This window comes from Poeciliopsis prolifica, unplaced genomic scaffold, assembly GCF_027474105.1.
Source record: "Poeciliopsis prolifica strain line A6 unplaced genomic scaffold, Auburn_PproV2 SCAFFOLD063, whole genome shotgun sequence".
In the NCBI taxonomy this organism is placed as follows: Eukaryota; Metazoa; Chordata; class Actinopteri; order Cyprinodontiformes; family Poeciliidae; genus Poeciliopsis; species Poeciliopsis prolifica.
The window spans coordinates 444,317-465,032 of record NW_026562438.1 but is presented as its reverse complement, the minus strand read 5'-3'; the positions used below and the strand labels follow the sequence as shown (position 1 = coordinate 465,032).

At 41.7% G+C, this 20,716-nt stretch overlaps 1 pseudogene; it reads left to right on the top strand.

The window, feature by feature from the left end:
* Nucleotides 1–20,716, top strand: part of LOC129379977 (gamma-aminobutyric acid type B receptor subunit 1-like) — an 85,968-nt pseudogene that overhangs the window by 32,791 nt on the left and 32,461 nt on the right.

Below are 20,716 nucleotides of genomic sequence, written 5' to 3'. Positions count from 1 at the left end.
ATCGTCCCAGATCCTGTGTCTGTCCGGTTTTCTGTCCGGTTGGAGGCGTTTGTCGGATCAGCAGGGCCCGGTGGGGGTCATGTGCCACGCGTGACCTTCACCTTTGACCTTGCACCGTTTTCTCTCTGCGTCCCGTTGTGCGATGCTGTGTTTGAGCGATTGTTTCTGAGGTGACGACTGAGGCGTTTTAAAGCCTGTTAAGGAGAAACGCGCTCGCTGCTTATTGAGTTTGCCACCCAGTAAAATGCTTCTTCTGACTAATGTGAGTCATGATGTTTTCCCTGCAAACATTCGACTGTAATGACCCTTTTTTTGAAACTGCAGCTCTGCAGCCGAGCGTTGCTCCGGATCCATGTAAATAGTCTGCAGTTAATGTGTTTTTTATGCAGGAAAATTGTCTTGACTAAACATGTAGAGGGCTAATGGCTGTTTGTCTTGGTTTGGATGTTTTAATAACCTCTACAGGACCAGAAGCTGCACTTCTTGATTAAATTCTCATTTCTACATGTTATAAATCAGTGAGTCATTTGGAATGCTGATTAAACAAGCTGCTATTAAAACCTGTAATCTGCTATGGTGGTGATGGATTGATGAAATAATTTGAAGATAATTAGCGCGGGCGATGAAGTACTGCTCATCAGAGTGAAGTTAAGACTCTGAAACAGCAGAAAACTAACAAGCAGGTTCTCAGCGTGCAGCCGGCCCGCAGAACACAAACAACCTCGGGGAATCAGAGTGTTTAGAAAGCTCTCCGAGTCGATCTGCACGCTCCTCGCTGAACACGACGCTGCCGAGGAACCGAACTGCGCGCCGGGCCGAGCCGAGCTGGGCCTGGCCTGGCCGAGCCGAGCCGAGCCGAGCCGAGCCGGGCCGAGCCGAGCCGAGCCGAGCCGAGCCGAGCCGAGCCGAGCCGAGCCGAGCCGGGCCGGGCCGGGCCGGGCCGAGCCGGGCCGAGCCGAGCCGGGCCGAGCCGGGCCGGGCCGAGCCGGGCCGAGCCGAGCCGAGCCGGGCCGGGCCGGCTGCAGCCGCGCTTCCCGCTGCTTATCTTAGAAAAGAGGAGACGGGAAAATCAGTGGAATCAGCCGCAGCTGATTGACTGAGAGAAGCTCTCCTCTCCCACTTTACATAAACATTCTTATTAATATTAATGCTCTTATCCGAGTGATTAAAAACAGCTCAGTCCGTGATTAAATATAGACTCAGAAGTTTCACAACTGAACTAATCAGTTAAAGGATTCAGATTGTGAGGATTGGTGGGAAGTGAAGCGGCTTTAAAAGTGTCTCTTCCTGCCATCTGCTGCGCTCCTCAAGAGGAAAGTTTCTCTGCTAATTACTAAGCTAAACAGAGGTGCCTTAACTCCCACCCACACGTATTTATAGTCAGATCCTGAAACTCGGCTACTTTCTGGGGCCGCTTGAACCTTCCAGCGCTCAGTCAGTCTGTCTGAACACAAACAGAACCGCTGCAGACGTGGAGACCTGCAGCAGAGAGCTGAGCTAAGTTTGCTCCAAATAGAGAAATGAACTCATTTGAAACATCAAACTGAACTAACCTGTGAAAGTTTAACCACCAACACGCCTTTAAACTGTTAAAATAGAAAACAGGAAATGAGAGATCTGACGTTCAGACATCAATTCAGTTCAGTTTATTCATGTAGCACCAACTTACAGCCAGCGTCGTCTCTTTAATCCAGTCACACAGTAAATGATTCCAGTTATCACTTCATTAAAATGAAAAACGTTTGTATCCAGCAGAGCGTGGCGTCGTCGGCCTGCAGCTCTCACTCCTCCTGCTGAGAACGGCGCGTTGATGTTGACTTTACAGTAACGCCTCACACCCTGCATGCATGTGGTGACAGTGGAGAGGAAAAACCTCCAGCAGAACCAGAACCTGCTCCATCAGATCATCCAGGACGACACAGAGGATCTAAACCAGAATACAAAGATTTGGTATAAAATGGTGATGCTAAATGCGTCGGCTAAATAAATAAGTAAAACATTTGAATTAACCGCTGATGTTTTTCGCTCCAGCCGAGCATTGCTCCAGATCCATGTAAATAGTTCTGATTCCAGATCTGGTTTCTGCTGTCTCTGCCTCCTGTCAACATTTTGTCTAAAGTTTCTCTTTTCCTGCTTCATTTTCTTAAACGCTGTCTTCATTTACAATCTAATAAATGTAATTTTTATAACTTATTTCAAAGACACAAAATACAAATTCATCAACAATTAAAACATTAAATTTCACCAAGAGCATCAAAATGTTGATTAATGCTTAATTTATTATGTTTCAAAAGCAACTCTGAACAGATTAGTTTGAATTTAAAGGAACTCAATGTTCCGGCTGATTTGCAGTTTTCTGAAAGTTTGTTCTAGATTTTTGGTGCGTTTCCGTTTCATTTGATTCATTTAGATTTGCAGGACTTTAACTGCTCTATACTTCATTAAGTTCATCTCATTTAAAGCAAAACTTCTTTGCTTACTGCTAACACTGTCTGGAGGAGGGAACAGCAGATTCATATCTGATGACTGAGAAACAGAATGATGTGATTTACTCTTCAGTAAAACGTGCGCTGCCTTCAGAAAGCAGAGAAATGATTTTTCATGACTTTCTGTTTTCACTGATAACTGCAGGGATTTTGCTGAGAGTCTCGTTGAAGCGTTTTGAATCGGCTCCTTCAGGCTCATGTGTTGTGATGAAGTGCAGCTCTTCCATGTAACCACAGCTCATCATTTGCAGACATGAATTCAGGCTGATCACTGCGGCCACTTGTGCTCCACGCCAGACCGCGCAGCTGCTTTGGCTTCCCCTGTGGGAGCCGTCAGGTCCTCCGCGCCGCGTTCGCTCGATCATCCAAACGCTCATCAGATCCACAGTCACGACTCCACTTCCAATCAGCTCCTGCTTTCTCCCAACAAATGAGGATTTTCTGGACAAACAAGCAGCTGCAGCGACCCGTGGTCAGCTGAACGCGGCTCTGACGGCTTCAAACTCACCACAGCCTGCAAGAGTTTTCACTGTATTGAACTGTGGTTGAAACGATGAAGAATATTCCTTCTGGACCGCCCCGGTATGAATCCTGACCCAGTTTGATTAAAAGCTGACAGGAAACATCTGGACCCAGCGGACGGGTTTCTAACTTTTTGTCATAATTCTTCTATTTTATTGAATTTTGTTTAAACAGTGAAAGTGAAGAGAGATGGGCTTTAAATTGGGAGCTGATTCTCCTTAATGGATCAGAATGATCTAATAGCTTGTCGGCTCCTTGACTCAGTCTGCCATGAGACGCAGCCTGAGAGTTAATGAACAACCAGCCGCTGAATACCAATCACAGTCCCTCCGCTCGGGCCCCCTGCTGCTAACCGCAGGGTCCGGGGGCCGCTGGGGGCCCGCGCCGAGGCCGGCTGGGGGGCCGGATGTGTTTTTTGTCTCAGACGTCATGTGAGTGGGTTTTGAAGTGTTCCTCTCTGATCCCGGTGATGGATCGCCGGCATCGTTTCCTTTTCCCGGATGTGTCGTAAACGACTTCATGGAGGGTGTAACTGTGTGAGGGCGGCGCCGCCCCATCGGGTTGCCTCTGTCTGCCTGCTGCCTCTCATGGTCTGGAGTCAGAACCGTGGATTTAATGTTGCTGTCAGGATGAAAATGTGACGCTCGTTTTTCTTAGTTTTACATTTTTATCACTTTGTTTGTGAATCCTGCATCTGTTTCTTCTATTTCCAGTTTTTCTTCCACTTGTGATGTCGCAGTTTTTAAGGCAGCTGCCAGCTCCCTTTATCTTCATCCTCTCATTCCTCATTCTGCCTCTTTGTTTCTCCTTTTCTATCTCTCCGTCGGTCTTATCTTTTCTATTTCTGGTCCTGATCTAAACGCATTTGTTTTGTCCTTGCAGTGCGACCCGGGGGAGGCAACCAAGCTGCTGTACGACCTGCTCTACACCGAACCCATCAAGATCGTCCTGATGCCCGGCTGCAGCGGCGTCTCCACGCTGGTGGCCGAAGCCGCCCGCATGTGGAACCTCATCGTGGTGAGTGGTTCTGTGGTTCTGTGGTTCTGTGGTTCTGTGGTTCTGCGGTTCTGCGGTTCTGTGGTTCTGAGGTTCTGTGGTTCTGCGGTTTTGTGGTTCTGCGGTTCTGTGGTTCTAAAGTTTCTTCCTCTAGTACGTTTCTCCAGGATCTTTAGACTTTATTCTGTTTATTTCCACCATTCGATTCTTTCTTGCTGCCGTTACAAATTTAAAAGTTTCCACTAATAAACTATAACCAGTCATCACGCCATCGTATCATTGTATCATCATATCATCGTATCATTGTATCATCATATCATCGTATCATTGTATCATCGTATCATTGTATCATCATATCATTGTATCATCATATCATTGTATCATCATATCATCGTATCATCGTATCATCGTATCATCGTATCATTGTATCATCGTATCATCGTATCATCGCGTCACGGCGGATAAGTTTTATAGTTTCAGTAAATTTACTGCAGAGTTTTTGGAGAGTTTTTACTGGAACATATTTTAATGTTGTTTCATCAAATCCCAGATTCCAGCGCGATGGTGAATCTGGAACGGAATAAAAATCAGTTGAAACTCAGTGAAAGTTATAATATTCATAAATTTAGTTTTTGTTTAATGATTATATAAAAATATTACTTTGATTGTAAGTTTTTACTTTGTCACACAGATTAATTTAACTTAATTCATTGAGATTAATGTGTAAATTATCACCAGTGTGAAATGCTGCTTTTTCTCCCGGGGCAGATCTCCACCCTGGTAGGCTGGGGCAATAAAAGCCTCCAGGTTGGGGCAGGTAGGGGCAATAAAAGCCTCCAGGTTGGGGCAGGTCGGGGCAATAAAAGCCTGCAGGTTGGGGCAGGTCGGGGCAATAAAAGCCTCCAGGAAGCATCCCGTTCCAGTCGCTGTGTGTAGAAATTACAACAGGAAGTAAATGTCACCCTGGTAAAGTTATATCTGCGAATGCAGCTTCTGCTTCAGGCTGTATGAATATTAATGTGAACCTTATAGTTTGCACCAATTTTTACTGGTTCTTATTTATTTTAGTCATAAAATGTTTTATGTTTGTCTGTCTGGTAAGGTTTATCTCTGGTCTGTTAATAATCCCAAAGAATCGTTGTTGATGCTGCTTTATGGAAGTAGTGAAGGGATTTGATCATTTTCTAGATTAAAAACTTTCTTATGCCTTGCCATATTCACACTTAGCTCATTATTGCTCAACAGGTCTTGCCATATACAGTTTATTATTATTGATGCGATGGTCTTTCCGTAAATCCTCATCATTTCTTTAGTTTCTTCATTTTTCTTGAGTTCTTTGTTTTGTGTTTTCTTTGATCAGCTTTGGTCTCTGCTTGGTTTTTATTATTATTATTATTATTTATTATATTATTATTATTATTATTATTATTATTATTATTATTATTATTATTATATTATTATTATTATTATATTATTATTTTTATCATTATTGTCATTATTATAATTATTGTTGTTATTATTATTGTTAGAGTTCTTCATTTTGCTCTTGTTTTCGTTCATACAGCTGCTTCCTGTTTCCAATTAGCTGTCCGTCTGTCTGTCTGTCTGTCCGTCCGTCTGTCTGTCTGTCCGTCTGTCTGTCTGTCTGTCTGTCCGTCTGTCTGTCTGTCTGTCTGTCTGTCTGTCTGTCTGTCTGTCTGTCCGTCTGTCTGTCCGTCCGTCTGTCTGTCTGTCTGTCCGTCTGTCTGTCTGTCTGTCTGTCCGTCCGTCTGTCTGTCTGTCCTTCTCGGTGTTTAAGCTTCTTATTTTCTGCTCTTTGCCTCTAAACTCTCCAGACTCGAGTTTCTTCTGGTTTTTCGGTTCTTTGGATCTTATTTAAATTTTTTTGATTGAAATTTCATCATCACCATCAAAGTCCATCCTTAAACATATAATAATTTAAATTTTAAATTAAATGTTGATACCAAAGCATCGACTTAATTTGAAAGAATTATTTGATACTAATACATAATCATTAAAAGCAATAATATGTAATCAGGCAACTTTAGCCTTAAAACACATTTTGTAAAATAAAGAAAAATAAAATAAAAATAATCCAAATTAAAAAAAGCAAATATTATTTAGTTAAAACATTCACACCAAAAACAGTCCAGACAAAAATAAACCTGTATGAATAAATAAATTAAACCTGTACAGAAAACAGCTGAACCTGGATCAGATTTATTCTGCTGGTTGCAGGACAGCGTCGCTCAGATCAGCTTCATGTTGATGATTTTTATTTGTTGCTCATTTTTGCTTGAATAGTTTTTTCGGGGCCATTTTTCCTTCGGTTCTGAAGGACTTTGACTTTTTAACTTTCAGACAAAAATAATAAATAAATGCAAAATCATATCCCCTACTCCAACATCACTCTAATCATACAGCCGGAGATCTAAAGGGGAGCGGCAAAAGCAAAGGATGTTGATTAGCAGAGCTGATGATGTCATGCAGACATGTTCCTGTGGGGTCGACTCTGCAGCCGGGTCGTTGAGCCGTTAGACGTCAAACAGCTGCTGCTGCATTTTCATCGTAAATCTGCACAAAAGTTTAATAATGTTGAAAAAACAAGAGCGATGGTTCCGTTTCTGTTGCCTAAGAAACTCAATTAAACTCACAGGTGATTAAGTTTAAATCATCCTCCTACCACTTCCTGCCTCCGTCGTTTCTCCAGCATCATGTGAGTTTCTGTTGCAGTTTTGTGGCATAAACCAAGCAGCCAAAAACAAACTCCTCCCCCTGCAGAGCCGAAGACATTTGCACACAAACAAGATTTGTAAAAACCTGCCATGTTTCTAATAAGTGAAATCATTTTTAATTGTGCAGCTTAGAGACGGATGGAAGCAGATCCTTCCTGCTGCAGGATGTCGGCTCTGTGACGACGTTCACATATAAATTCACTTCCCTTTGGAGTAAATAAAGGATTTAAAGTTGAAGGATTTTCCGGCTCATATTTCAGGATTCAACCATGAAATTCTTCACCGATGTGAAAGTCAGCTTTTTGCTTATTTTCCACTAATTGCTCTTAAATCCACCAATCAATGCCCGGCTGTTTCATTGATTAAAACATGTTTCTGACTGCACCTTTAATTATTGCAGCGGCTCTTCTGTCCAGGACAGAACTCATCGTTTAGCCTCCAACAACACAAGAGCTGCTTGTTTCCTCTCAGCTCTGGAGATCAGCGTCTCTGAGTTTCAGTTCGCCTCTTTCCGCGCCGCTCGGCTCGTTATCGTTGTCCCATAATTGACGTTTCATCCACAGATTAGTCAGTGAGAACAATCAGCTCAAGAGTTTGGCTTCTGCCCTCTTTCCTGTTTCTGGTCTTTCTCTGTTTCCTCATCATTAAAAACTCTTTCCACTGGCTGACTTGCTCTTTTTCCTCCTTTTCTTTGTGGGTTTGTCGCTGCCTGGAGCTGGTCTTCTCTTTGTCATCTCTGTCTCATTTCTTCACCCTCTCCCTGCCTCCCCGCCGCCTCCCCGCCGCCTCCCTCTCTCTGTTTCACCCGCCTTCGTTTCCGTCTCGGCTGCAGCGGCAGATTCTCCCCGCAGAAGAAAGGATCCGTCTGTCTTTACTCCAGGCCACTGCTGGCGTAACCTCCCAGCCGTCATGCTGTTGTCTCTGCCTGCGGCGGCCCGGCCCACGGCGACCCGGTCCGGATCACAGAGGTCGTTAACTCGATCCCGTTTCTTTCTGTTCCTGGAAGGAGCCGGGTCCTCAGAGATCTGAGGGACTTGCATCTTTTCTCGCCTGCTGCTGCTTTATTTGTGCCTCCCTGTTGAACTGTTGCCATCAGAAAGGCTTAAACTCGGTTATTTGGGTTTTGACACAAATAAAATAGTTCTGCTCTTCCAGGTTCGGCCCTAAATAAGCCGCAGAGTGACTTTAAAGCATCCGGAACATATTTCCTCTCCTGCTCCTGCGGTAGTTTGGTCTTTTTTGTGATTTATGTGGGATGGGAACCCAGAGCCGGTTAGCAGCTTTAACACTCCAGATAATTTATCGTAATGACTTTAATATTCTTAGTCATCCTCTGCTGAAACTCAGACTAATTTATGAAGAGCTGACAGAACCCCAGATGAGTTGTGCCGACGTTTCTTCCTCCGGTCGCCGGTTCAGGAAGTTGTTTGACTGGAGGGCGGATGCTGAGAAGCGCTTGCATCTCTCTGAACTTTGACCTCTGCATCAGTTTGGCTGTGGCTTTATCTCGGATCGGAGTAAAACAAAACGGGCTGCAAGGCGGCGCGATGCTGGCGCTGTTGCCTAGCAACAAGAAGGTTGGGTTTTGAATCTTGACTGAAAAATATTGAAGAGTTGACCTGAGAAACCACAGCAACATCCATCCATCCAATAAATATCTGTTTGTTTTCCTTCATACTGATATGAACATTGTCAGTGTTGTTGGTTCTGCTCTCTTGCATTGATTTGTTTGGATTCCTGATGTCAGAAATGCAGCACAGATTGTGTTTCTGTTGAAATCCAGTAACTGGGTTAGGCAGCGATCCAGTGGTTCTGGATCGCTGGCTGGTCTGCTGCATCTTTTAGGGCTTTATTTTCTAAAGATGTGATTCTCCAGCTGATATTTCTATGACTGTAGATTATTAAACCATAAAACAGGCTTTCCTCTGTGCTTAGGAAGTTTTATAAATATGAATCTTCCATTGATTGAACGTTTGAGTGGGCAATAATCAGCCTTATTTGTTTGTGGAGGTTTGATTTAAACAGCATCACACGCTGGGTGATTTGTTCTCCTTTCTCTCTGAAGCCGATCTCTTCCTCCTCTCCTCTTCCTCCACATCCGTTGTTTCTGCCTTCATTTCCTCCTTCCTCTGTATCGATTCTTCCATCTACCTGCCTCTGCCTGCGGGGATTTGTTTCTTTGGGGAGCCCACAACGTACCGGACATGTGACATCCATCAGCGCCCCTCTGGCTGCCGCTGGTTAAAACCCAGTGGGTTTATGGGTAATAGGGCCGGAGCCGTTTCGCTCCCTAATGGTTCCCTGAACAGCAGGTTCTGCGTTTTAAAGAAAGACCTGTCAAGGATTTTATCTCCAGTGGTTGCTGTGGAAGTGTTTGATGGGAGGACCGTCGCCGCGTCCGGACGGACGGCGGCGCCGGTCCGGAGGAAGAACCGGATCAGTTCTTCATTTCTCTCTAATAAACCCATCTCAGTGCCATCTCAGCTTCATGGGGGCATCTGCATGAGAAATCCTGCAGGGAATGTTTGGTTTTTAATCACAGTTAAAGACTTTGTTGGCACATTTTATTAAATTGAGAGATGCTAAAAAGAGGAAGAAGAGACGATTTGTTGTTTCTGAGCCGACTGCAGACGAATGCAACAATATAAACGTCCAAACTGAGAAGCTTGTAGTTCATTTTACTTTTAAATTTAAGCACAATGCAACAGTTCTGTAAAAACCGATTAAATGGCTGAGAGTATATCACCAAATATAAAAAATAAGTACATCCTGACTGCAGGGCTGGAAGAGATGATCTGGTTTTTATCAAATCATTTAACCTCCATCATGTCATCAGTTATTCATGAAGAAGTAACAACTGAGAAGACAAATAAAATAAAAAAGGCTTTTTTGAATCAGTGGTTCTGATAACTGGTGGATCTTAAACTCCAGGTGAGTTTAATCTTCATCCACTGGGAAAAAGTACAAAATATTTCTGCTCATTTTAACCATTCAGACACCAAATTTATCATTATGTTCATTATTATGCAGAATAAAAGCATCTTATCTGTACTGCACAGGCTGAAATCTGCCTTCCTGATCTCTGCTTTTCTCAGCCAATCAACACCAAAAACAATAAATGCTCTATCTGGATTGGCCAATCATGTCTAGATATTCCAGCTTCTTTTAATATGCTAGATATGCTCTATGACAAAGAAACTGTGATTAGACCTCTATATTCAAGCTCTTATTTTGAAGTCAGTTTTAGATATTCGGTTGATACAGAAACAAAGATGGCGGAGCCAAACCAGAACAGGACAGAGAAACAGTGTGATCTGAGTCCAATGTGGGACAGAAAACATCCCATGTGGTTTTATTTTATAAAAACTGGATGATCCTTTAGTCTTAATAGTGTTTAGTTTTAATAGTTTTTAGTTAATAGTGTTTAGTTAATAGTGTTTAGTTTTAATAGTTTTTAGTTAATAGTGTTTAGTTAATAGTGTTTAGTTAATAGTGTTTAGTTTTAATAGTGTTTAGTTAATAGTGTTTAGTTAATAGTGTTTAGTTTTAATAGTGTTTAGTTTTAATAGTGTTTAGTTAATAGTGTTTAGTTAATAGTGTTTAGTTAATAGTGTTTAGTTTTAATAGTGTTTAGTTTTAATAGTTTTTAGTTAATAGTGTTTAGTTAATAGTGTTTAGTTAATAGTGTTTAGTTTTAATAGTTTTTAGTTAATAGTGTTTAGTTAATAGTGTTTAGTTAATAGTGTTTAGTTTTAATAGTGTTTAGTTAATAGTGTTTAGTTAATAGTGTTTAGTTTTTAGTGTTTAGTTTTAATAGTGTTTAGTTAATAGTGTTTAGTTAATAGTGTTTAGTTAATAGTGTTTAGTCTTAATAGTGTTTAGTTTTAATAGTGTTTAGTTTTAATAGTGTTTAGTTAATAGTGTTTAGTTTTAATAGTGTTTAGTTTTAATAGTGTTTAGTTAATAGTGTTTAGTTTTAATAGTGTTTAGTTTTAATAGTGTTTAGTTAATAGTGTTTAGTTAATAGTGTTTAGTTAATAGTGTTTAGTCTTAATAGTGTTTAGTTTTAATAGTGTTTAGTTAATAGTGTTTAGTTAATAGTGTTTAGTTAATAGTATTTAGTTAATAGTGTTTAGTTAGTAGTATTTAGTTAATAGTGTTTAGTTAATAGTGTTTAGTTAATAGTGTTTAGTTTTAATAGTGTTTAGTTTTAATAGTGTTTAGTTAATAGTGTTTAGTTAATAGTGTTTAGTTAATAGTATTTAGTTAATAGTGTTTAGTTTTAATAGTGTTTAGTTAATAGTATTTAGTTAATAGTGTTTAGTTAATAGTGTTTAGTTAATAGTGTTTAGTTTTAATAGTGTTTAGTTAATAGTGTTTAGTTAATAGTGTTTAGTTTTAATAGTGTTTAGTTAATAGTGTTTAGTTAATAGTGTTTAGTTAATAGTATTTAGTTAATAGTGTTTAGTTAGTAGTATTTAGTTAATAGTGTTTAGTTAATAGTGTTTAGTTTTAATAGTGTTTAGTTAATAGTGTTTAGTTAATAGTGTTTAGTTAATAGTATTTAGTTAATAGTGTTTAGTTAGTAGTATTTAGTTAATAGTGTTTAGTTAATAGTGTTTAGTTTTAATAGTGTTTAGTTTTAATAGTGTTTAGTTAATAGTGTTTAGTTTTAATAGTGTTTAGTTTTAATAGTGTTTAGTTAATAGTGTTTAGTTAATAGTGTTTAGTTAATAGTGTTTAGTTTTAATAGTGTTTAGTTTTAATAGTGTTTAGTTAATAGTGTTTAGTTAATAGTGTTTAGTTAATAGTATTTAGTTAATAGTGTTTAGTTAGTAGTATTTAGTTAATAGTGTTTAGTTAATAGTGTTTAGTTAATAGTGTTTAGTTAATAGTGTTTAGTTAATAGTGTTTAGTTTTAATAGTGTTTAGTTTTAATAGTGTTTAGTTAATAGTGTTTAGTTTTAATAGTGTTTAGTTAATAGTGTTTAGTTAATAGTGTTTAGTTAATAGTATTTAGTTAATAGTGTTTAGTTAATAGTGTTTAGTTAATAGTGTTTAGTTAATAGTGTTTAGTTTTAATAGTGTTTAGTTAATAGTGTTTAGTTAATAGTGTTTAGTTTTAATAGTGTTTAGTTTTAATAGTGTTTAGTTAATAGTGTTTAGTTAATAGTGTTTAGTTTTAATAGTGTTTAGTTAATAGTGTTTAGTTAATAGTGTTTAGTTTTAATAGTGTTTAGTTAATAGTGTTTAGTTAATAGTATTTAGTTAATAGTGTTTAGTTAGTAGTATTTAGTTAATAGTGTTTAGTTAATAGTGTTTAGTTAATAGTGTTTAGTTTTAATAGTGTTTAGTTAGTAGTATTTAGTTAATAGTGTTTAGTTAGTAGTATTTAGTTAATAGTGTTTAGTTAATAGTGTTTAGTTAATAGTGTTTAGTTAATAGTGTTTAGTTTTAATAGTGTTTAGTTAATAGTATTTAGTTAATAGTGTTTAGTTAGTAGTATTTAGTTAATAGTGTTTAGTTAATAGTGTTTAGTTAATAGTATTTAGTTAATAGTGTTTAGTTAGTAGTATTTAGTTAATAGTGTTTAGTTAATAGTGTTTAGTTTTAATAGTGTTTAGTTAATAGTATTTAGTTAATAGTGTTTAGTTAATAGTATTTAGTTAATAGTGTTTAGTTAATAGTGTTCGTTCAGCCGAGCAGCGATAAAGTCTCATTCAGAAGGCCTGAAGGCGACGGGATTGAAAACATCTCCATGTGCTTTATGATACGAAACAGAAAACTCAGGTTTTTAAGAAAGTGGCCGCTTATCAATTAATCATTAGTTGATTAATAATTAAATTTAGGTTAACTCATTAATCAATAATCTTGCATCATAAATGTTGCCTCTTTTGAGAGTCTGAGCTTCTCAGGTAGATATACTTTGCTAATTTATCTCTCCTCTGCTCCCTCCATCCCCTCCATCCCCTCTGCTCCCTCCATCCCCTCCATCCCCTCTGCTCCCTCCATCCCCTCTGCTCCCTCCATCCCCTCCATCCCCTCTGCTCCCTCCATCCCCTCTGCTCCCTCCATCCCCTCCATCCCCTCTGCTCCCTCCATCCCCTCCATCCCCTCTGCTCCCTCCATCCTCTCCATCCCCTCTGCTCCCTCCATCCCCTCTGCTCCCTCCATCCCCTCTGCTCCCTCCATCCCCTCCATCCCCTCTGCTCCCTCTGCTCCCTCCATCCCCTCTGCTCCCTCCATCCCCTCCATCCCCTCTGCTCCCTCCATCCCCTCTGCTCCCTCTGCTCCCTCCATCCCCTCCATCCCCTCCATCCCCTCTGCTCCCTCCATCCCCTCCATCCTCTGTCTCCCGTCTCTCCTCTCTGTCTCCAGCTGTCCTACGGCTCCAGCTCTCCAGCGCTGTCCAACCGCCAGCGCTTCCCCACCTTCTTCCGCACCCACCCGTCTGCCACCCTCCATAACCCCACCAGGGTGCGGCTCTTCAAGAAGTGGAACTGGTCACGCATCGCCACCATCCAGCAGACCACAGAAGTCTTCACCTCCGTCAGTAGCCGCCCTCCCGCCCGGCTCTTTGTTTTATCACTGCAGTCTTTGGTTTCCTGATTGTCCTCCTGCCTCTCGCTGTTTGTTTATTAGCTCTTTTTGTGTTCTCTGGCCACAGTCAATCTCTGCTGCTGACTGATGGGGGATTTTTTTGGTATATTGGTTGTGAGAAATATTGATCAAGCAATACATCCTCCTCAGGAGCGGCGGTCGATGCCGCGGCACCTGGCCCGTTTCCTGTAATGGAAGTTAATGATTCTGCTCCATCCTCTCTCATCTCTCCTTCTACTTTTCTCATTTCCAGCTGATGTCTAAAAAAATCCTCCCTGCTTCTCTTGTTTATCTCACACACACTCATCTCTCTGCTCTATATTTCCAATATACACTGCAGGTGCTGTTATTAGTTTTGTTTTCCCCGTCGGACTTGCTTTTGTCTTTCAACCTGTCACCTCTCTGCGTGTCTCTCTGCCCCCCGCCCCGTCCTTCCTTTCATCTGCCAGACTCTGGATGATCTGGAGCAGAGGGTGAAGGAGGCAGGCATCGAGATCAGCGTTCGTCAGAGCTTCCTCACCGACCCGGCTGTCGCTGTCAAGAACCTCAAGGTGCTTTGATTAAAAATTCACCTCGGCTGCTGGCCGTCTCCTTCCTCCTCCGCCTCACAGCTGCACACGGCGCCATCAGCATAGAGGCGACTTGATGGAGGAAATTAATGCGCCACGCTAATTATCAACTCCTGAACAGCAATATGTGCCATCCTGTCAAGCAGCGGGACTTTGGCACATTGTGCTGCCACATCAAGCTGCGATATTGTGAAGTCAAATTCATGCTGCTGATGTAACTAAGCAATTCTTTCTGCTAATTTGATGCAGCGCCAGGATGCCAGGATCATTGTGGGGCTGTTTTATGAAACCGAGGCCAGGAAGGTGTTCTGTGAGGTCGGTGCGTTTTCTCCCTGTCCTCCCGCGTTTGGCTCGGCGTCTCCGGGACTGATCCGTCTCCCTTTCCCCCGCTGCAGGTGTTCAAGGAGAAGCTGTACGGGAAGAAGCACGTCTGGTTCCTGATTGGCTGGTACGCCGACAACTGGTTCAAGATCAAAGACCCGGCCATCAACTGCACGGTGGAGAACATGACGGAGGCCGTGGAGGGACACGTGACCACCGAGATCGTCATGCTGAACCCCGAGACCGTCCGCGGCGTCTCCAACATGGTGAGGCTCCATCCGGATCCACCGCCTGATCCGTAACCGTTTCAACGGGTGGCAGGAAGTCAGAGGAGAACATGACAGCAGAGAAGATGCTCTGGTGCTGCTGACGTAAAAAAACCCAAAACAAAACGGGAAACGAAGCTAAACCATGGAAACCTACAAATACTGAAAAATATAAAATAATCAGAACTAGTTATGGACGTAAAGTTTTATCACGATGTTCTGTGGTACAATTCAATAACAATAAAATAACAAAAAGTTAATCCTTCTTTTTTAAGTAGCTGCATGACTCTGCAGTCAGAACCCACAAACACAAATGTCCAGAGAGGTGGAGATAAATGCACACTGCAGTCACTTCATTTAATAATATCTTCAAATCTGTCGATATTTATTAACACAAACAGCGAGGAAAAATATAAACTAACAATCCCATCAGTGTGGACAGTTTTGGCATCATTAAGTGTAATTTATCATGACAACAATAAATCAAAATTCCTAGAAATTTATCATGATGATTGATAATCAATATTATTAATGGCCACCTAGCATAAACCATAGAACCGTTGGATCAATGTTCAAAAAACCAAGCGCTCCATCTGAGACTCTACAGGCCTCATGTGCCAGGTTAAAGATAAAAGTTCATGAAAAACACTTAGCAAGAACATCTGGACACGTTGAAGGAGGAAATGACAGCAGGATAAAAGACGAGACCAAAGTAAAGACATTCAGCCAAAACTGAAAACCTTTCATCAGCAGCAGCACGGCATTGGAGGAATGATGCTTGGGCTCCTTATGCACTGACTCCTCTGTATCACAGACATACAGCATTTAAACTGCCAACTGAAAATCTCACAACGTTCTTTCTTTGGTCTCTTAGCAACCAGCACAGCCACATGTAGGTGCAACTTGGAGGTGTGTGCACTTTTCACAGCTGACAAGACAATAAGGGATTCAAACACGAACGGTTCCTTCTGTTCCTTCGTCTTAATTCTTCTGTTAAAGACGAACAATTAAGGCAATAAGGATGTTAACTTAGCATCCAAGCAGAAGACGGATAAACCTTTAAACTCTGTGGACACTCAGAAAGCTGCAGAAATGCTGCAGAAAAATACAGTTGCATTAAAAAACCACAGGTTGTATTTTGTCCTGCTGTCCAATTTTTCTGAAAGAGGTTTATAAAAAGGCTGTAGTTTTTGTGGCCTGGTCCAGGAGAGGAGGCAGCAGGAGTCGGATCTCCGGTCTGATCCTGACACCGAAACGGCCGTAAAGGACCAGAAATCACCACTTCTGAGTCTGTCCTGTCGGAGCTCTGCCGCTCGGCTCTCTGCGGGTCTTCAGTGATTTATTTCCAGTTTGTCTCGTTAGTTTCGGTTCTGTATGCTGACGGATTTTTAGTCGGCTCTCCAGATGTGCCTCTGAGCCGGTTGGTGGCGTCTGAACGCCACATGTTGTCGGAATTTATTTCATTTATCAGTTTTTCATCTGTAATGAAAAGTTGAAACAGTTTTATCAGTTAAATGGTGAAAATGTTGTTTGTTCTGGACTGGATAACGATTCTGGCCTTATTCCGTGGCGTCTGCTGCGTCAGCCGTCCGTCACGTCTTTTCTCCTGGAGTTTCTCCTGGAGTTTCTCCTGGAGTTTTTCCTGGAGTTTTTTCCTGGAGTTTTTCCTGGAGTTTGTCCTGCAGTTTGTCCTGCGACGCGGTTTGAGCCTCCATCAGCTCCGTCGTGGTTGGAAACGTTTCGCTCTCCTATGGAATCCCCTGAGATGCGAGTTGTTCCTGTAAAAGCCGGAGTGTTGGGAACAATATTGATAAGTCTTGGTGAACTGTGTGTGACCTGAATCCATTAGTTTTGGGAATCCGCTGCTCGTTTTAATGCCTGCTTTTCTCATTTAGAAAGATTCTGGTGTAGCAGCTCAGATTCCCGCCGTCCTCTATCGTCTCACGTTGTCTCTTCCTCTCCGGATCCGTCCAGTTGTTGCTCTGATGATCCGTCTCTCTCCGTCAGCGTTCCCTCCTCCCACCTTCCTCCTATCTGCTCCTCTTCCTCAGCAGCTGCTGTTTATATTCCAGCAGCACCTGCCGCTACCTGCGGAGTTAGCTGTCCGTGCGCCGCTCGGCAATTGATAAGAATTACAGCCAGACCTCCTGCTTACAGTCAGATCCATTCAAATTCAATTTCTAAGCTGAAATTGGCAGATTGGAGTGATGCTGCGGGCCGAGCCGGAGCAGACTGTCAGCTGCCTTTCAAATGGCAAAAGCCGGGGAGGAATTTCAATCAGATGAAATTGACTTAACTGAATCAGAGGTGTGTAGGCCTAATTATCCTGAAAGGATCCAGAGAGACGGCTGCATGAATGGAGTCCCTGCTTTCAGGGAGGTTTATCACAAAAGCACCAAAAAAACAAAAACTGCCTGCAGGAAAAGAAGTGAGAAGCTTTCACTCTTTACTGTTTCTATCTGCTGTGTCTCTATTTAAATGGAGCTGTGGACTTTAAATCAGGTCAAATCAGCCGTTAACAAGGCGGTTCAGTTTGTTTCCCGTTTGTTTTCTTAAAAAAACGTCTCGGCCTTGTTTTCACTTCCCTGAAGGACCAGCATGCAGGAAAACATGGAAAAACCTTCAGCCTTTCAGGCTGGAAATGGAAACATGTTTTCACATTTTGTTTTATAAAATGCAATGACATGCTTTAGTTTGCAGTTTGTACACCTGCTGCACTGAAACCTCGTTTGTTCTCATGTTGAAGACAATCGCCCAGAAGTTCAGAGGACATTTGACTTTGTGTTTTGATGATGTGCTGCAGTGAATCAGACGTTTTGCTGAGCCAAGGTTTCTCAAGTTGTCATAGTTTGTGACCCTGTGGGGTAAATTTACATGCAAATCCCATCCAGCAGCATCTCAAACCGAACAATAGAGTTAATCTCTCAGTTTGGGTTAAAAACCTGAAGAAAAGTCACTATTTGTTTAGATTTTGGGGAACAAAATGGTTGTAAATGGTTAGTTGTGCATTAACGCCTCAGTAATGGCATTGTGATCGATCCAGTTATTGGCTCCACCCATACTGTTATTGATTTATATTTAACTTCATGTTATCTCCTCTGCTGCTCCAGTTCCACCGTCGTCTTGTCTGACCCCCCGCTGGCTGCAGATCAGCAGCTTATGCGTCGATAAAAAACCTCCGTTAATCTTTACATCTGGAAGCTGAAGAGAGCAGGCATGTTTGACCAAATGTGACATTGCAGCAGTCATCTTGGTGGGCCAGCTCTGAATGCTAATGAGTTTTAATAAACACATTAAACAGACAGAAAACAAGCGGAGCAGAGTGTGGGCCTCTGCGGTCACCTTTCCTGTCCCTCTCGGTCCCTCAGGCTCGCCTGCAGTTAGCTTAGCTGGCACAACTCTGATCCCAGCAGGCGTTTTTATTCCCCAATAAAAGACGGGGTTATAAGTGTGGTCAGCGCTGCTGTCCTTCACTGTTCCTGCAGGCCAGCCCAGCGACATGCAGGAAACGTTTCTGCTCAGTCTGACGAACGGATCTATGGCAAGCTGCTGGTGACAAATGTCCTCTTTGCCTTTGCCTTTTGATATGTGCAAAACATTCAGGTAAACCTGAGGGAACGTGGTTTTATTCCTGCACATTTGATCACTTATTTCCAATAATTACTTTTCCTCTAAAATGTGATTTTAATTGCAGTTTTGCAAATAACTTTAATTTGTTGCATAGCACAAAGTAAAATGCAAATATTTATACTTTAAAGTATCATTTAAAAGCATAGTGTGCAAAAGAAATAAATCAAACTTATTCCTATTCATACTTTTCAAAACATTATTAAATAAAGAAAACAGACAGAAATAAACCTGTCTCTTTATTTCAGGTTTGAGACAGTCCATGGACTCATGAACAAGACCCCGACACGCTGCAGCTCCTCCACTGGGGCAGGCGCTCGTCCTCTGTGGACATTTCTTTCAAAATGTTCACAGAGGAAAAACCAGGAAGTGATTGATCAGTGTACTGAGAGGAGTTTAACTGCCTGCGTGTCTCCCGGCTTCCTCTGGGATGGAGCCGCTCATTTCTAGTAGTTAGCTCAGCTGAGTTATTTCCCTGTGAAGTCATAAATCAGTTTGAGAAATAACATCAAGCTTCAACCAACTCATCTGTGTTCCAGCTGGAAAACCAGTGGGAATTGCTCATTGTTGTACGTAATGACAAGGCTAGTCTTGTCATTACGCACTTAAGTAATTAGCACAAGCTAATGCTGCAATTAACATACTGAAAATTGGGAAAAGTTCAGCAGCATTCTCTGTATCTGAATTAATTAAAGGGAACCTATTATGCTCCTGAAATGCATTTTGATTGGTCAAAACAAGTTCATCACATTTTCTGCACAAAATTATTCTTAGCTAATGAGATAAATTCTCTTACTTTTAGCTGCTTTTGTCTCGTTAAACCCACATAATCTGCTGCTGGCCACGCCCCTTCACAAACAGATCCACAATTATGCAAGTATGCATCCTTGAAAAACAGAAGTGGAGCCTCCTGCAAAACCAGCAAGAATGTAGGGAGTGATTTGTGGAGGGTAAATCAACAACAAAGCAGTTGCCTTTTCCAGCAGCCATTGTACAGCCTATACATCAGTAAACCCTGAGCAATGTGCTGGAGCATTTCTGAGGTTGCCAGGTCATTCATGATGTCACATTCTGGAGGTTTTTGAAATGGCTCATTTTCCAGACACCAAAAAACATCAACTGGAAAACAGCTGGATGTGTTTAGAAGCAGCAGAAGCTCAATGGAAAATGTGAATTTAGCACAATAGATCCCCTTAAATCAAACTGAATGAAGTTCAAATAAAGAGGTTTTACTGCAGTTTTTCTCCACACCAGGCAGGCGTGCTGCAGTTTGAAGTTCAGGAATCCAATTTCCAAGTTCAAACTGAACGCATTATTCCAGCATGCTGCTTAGTTGATGGATTTCAGCCCTGCAGATTCGTCTCCGAAAGCTTTTTGTGTTAACTCGGTTGGACTTGTTTCTTCTCTTCCTGTCCTCGCTCCGCCAGACTTCACAGGAGTTTCTGGGAGCCTTGATGTCTCGTCTTGGGGGAAGAACCCAGAGGAGACGGGCGGCTTCCAGGAGGCGCCGCTCGCCTTCGACGCGGTGTGGGCCCTGGCGCTGGCCCTCAACAAGACCGTGGCCCCCCTGAAGGCCAAGGGCCGGCGGCTGGAGGACTTCAACTACAACAACCACGACATCACCTCGGAGATCTACAGAGCCCTGAACACCAGCTCCTTCGAAGGGGTTTCGGTGAGTGCAGCAGGTCAACACGGGGAAGAAAGAGTCGGACTCTAACCGTCTCTGCAGATGTTCTGGATCCACCGACTGATAAAAGCTCTTCACTACTTCTGAGTGACATCTGTACTGAACTGGTGCAGGCAGAAGGGGAAGAATAATTAGGGAAATTATTCTGACACTAATCTTGTAGGGAATCCTGACTGAATGTTAGGACAGAAATGTTTTTATTTTTATTGTTGGAAAGAGAGATTTGCTTTCAGAGCCTTTCTGGCTTCCAGCAGAGTTTGAGACACGAACCACTGTTTTAGTAATTAATTGATTAATAAAAAATTACATTCTATAGATTTATCATTAAACCACATGAACCTTTAAAATGTGCAAATGAGCAATTCAGGTCTTTTTGTTCAATAAGAAAAACATTTTGTTGGATTAAATACATCAGCAGATAAACTGAAGGAGTTCTGAGGAAAACATTTTATCTTTAATTCAAAATGAATAAATATTTTGTACAGTTTTGGCTTAATTACTGTTCTGAATGTTTTTTTAAGCCATTTTCTTTTTTGAGTTTTGTTCTCCAGGTAACAATTAATCGATTACTAAACTATTTACTATTATTTCAATAAATACTAGCAATATTTTTGAACAGCATTCAGCCGACTGAAAGCTCTGCTGCTTTTTGAACTTTTTCTCATCATGATTTGAGGAAAAGTTTGTGAAACGGATCTGATCGGTGCGTCCGCTCTCGGCCTGGTTCATTGACGGCTCTGTGGCTTCGCATCAATATTTGTTCATCCTATGAAAGCTCGGTCATCGATTCCCAGCGTGACATTTACATTTGGCAGCTCATGTTGTGAACTTGAAAGGAGTCAATTGAGCGCACCGATTTCAGCGGCTGTGAACTCAAACAAAACCGCTGGAAACGCGCAGGCCTCTT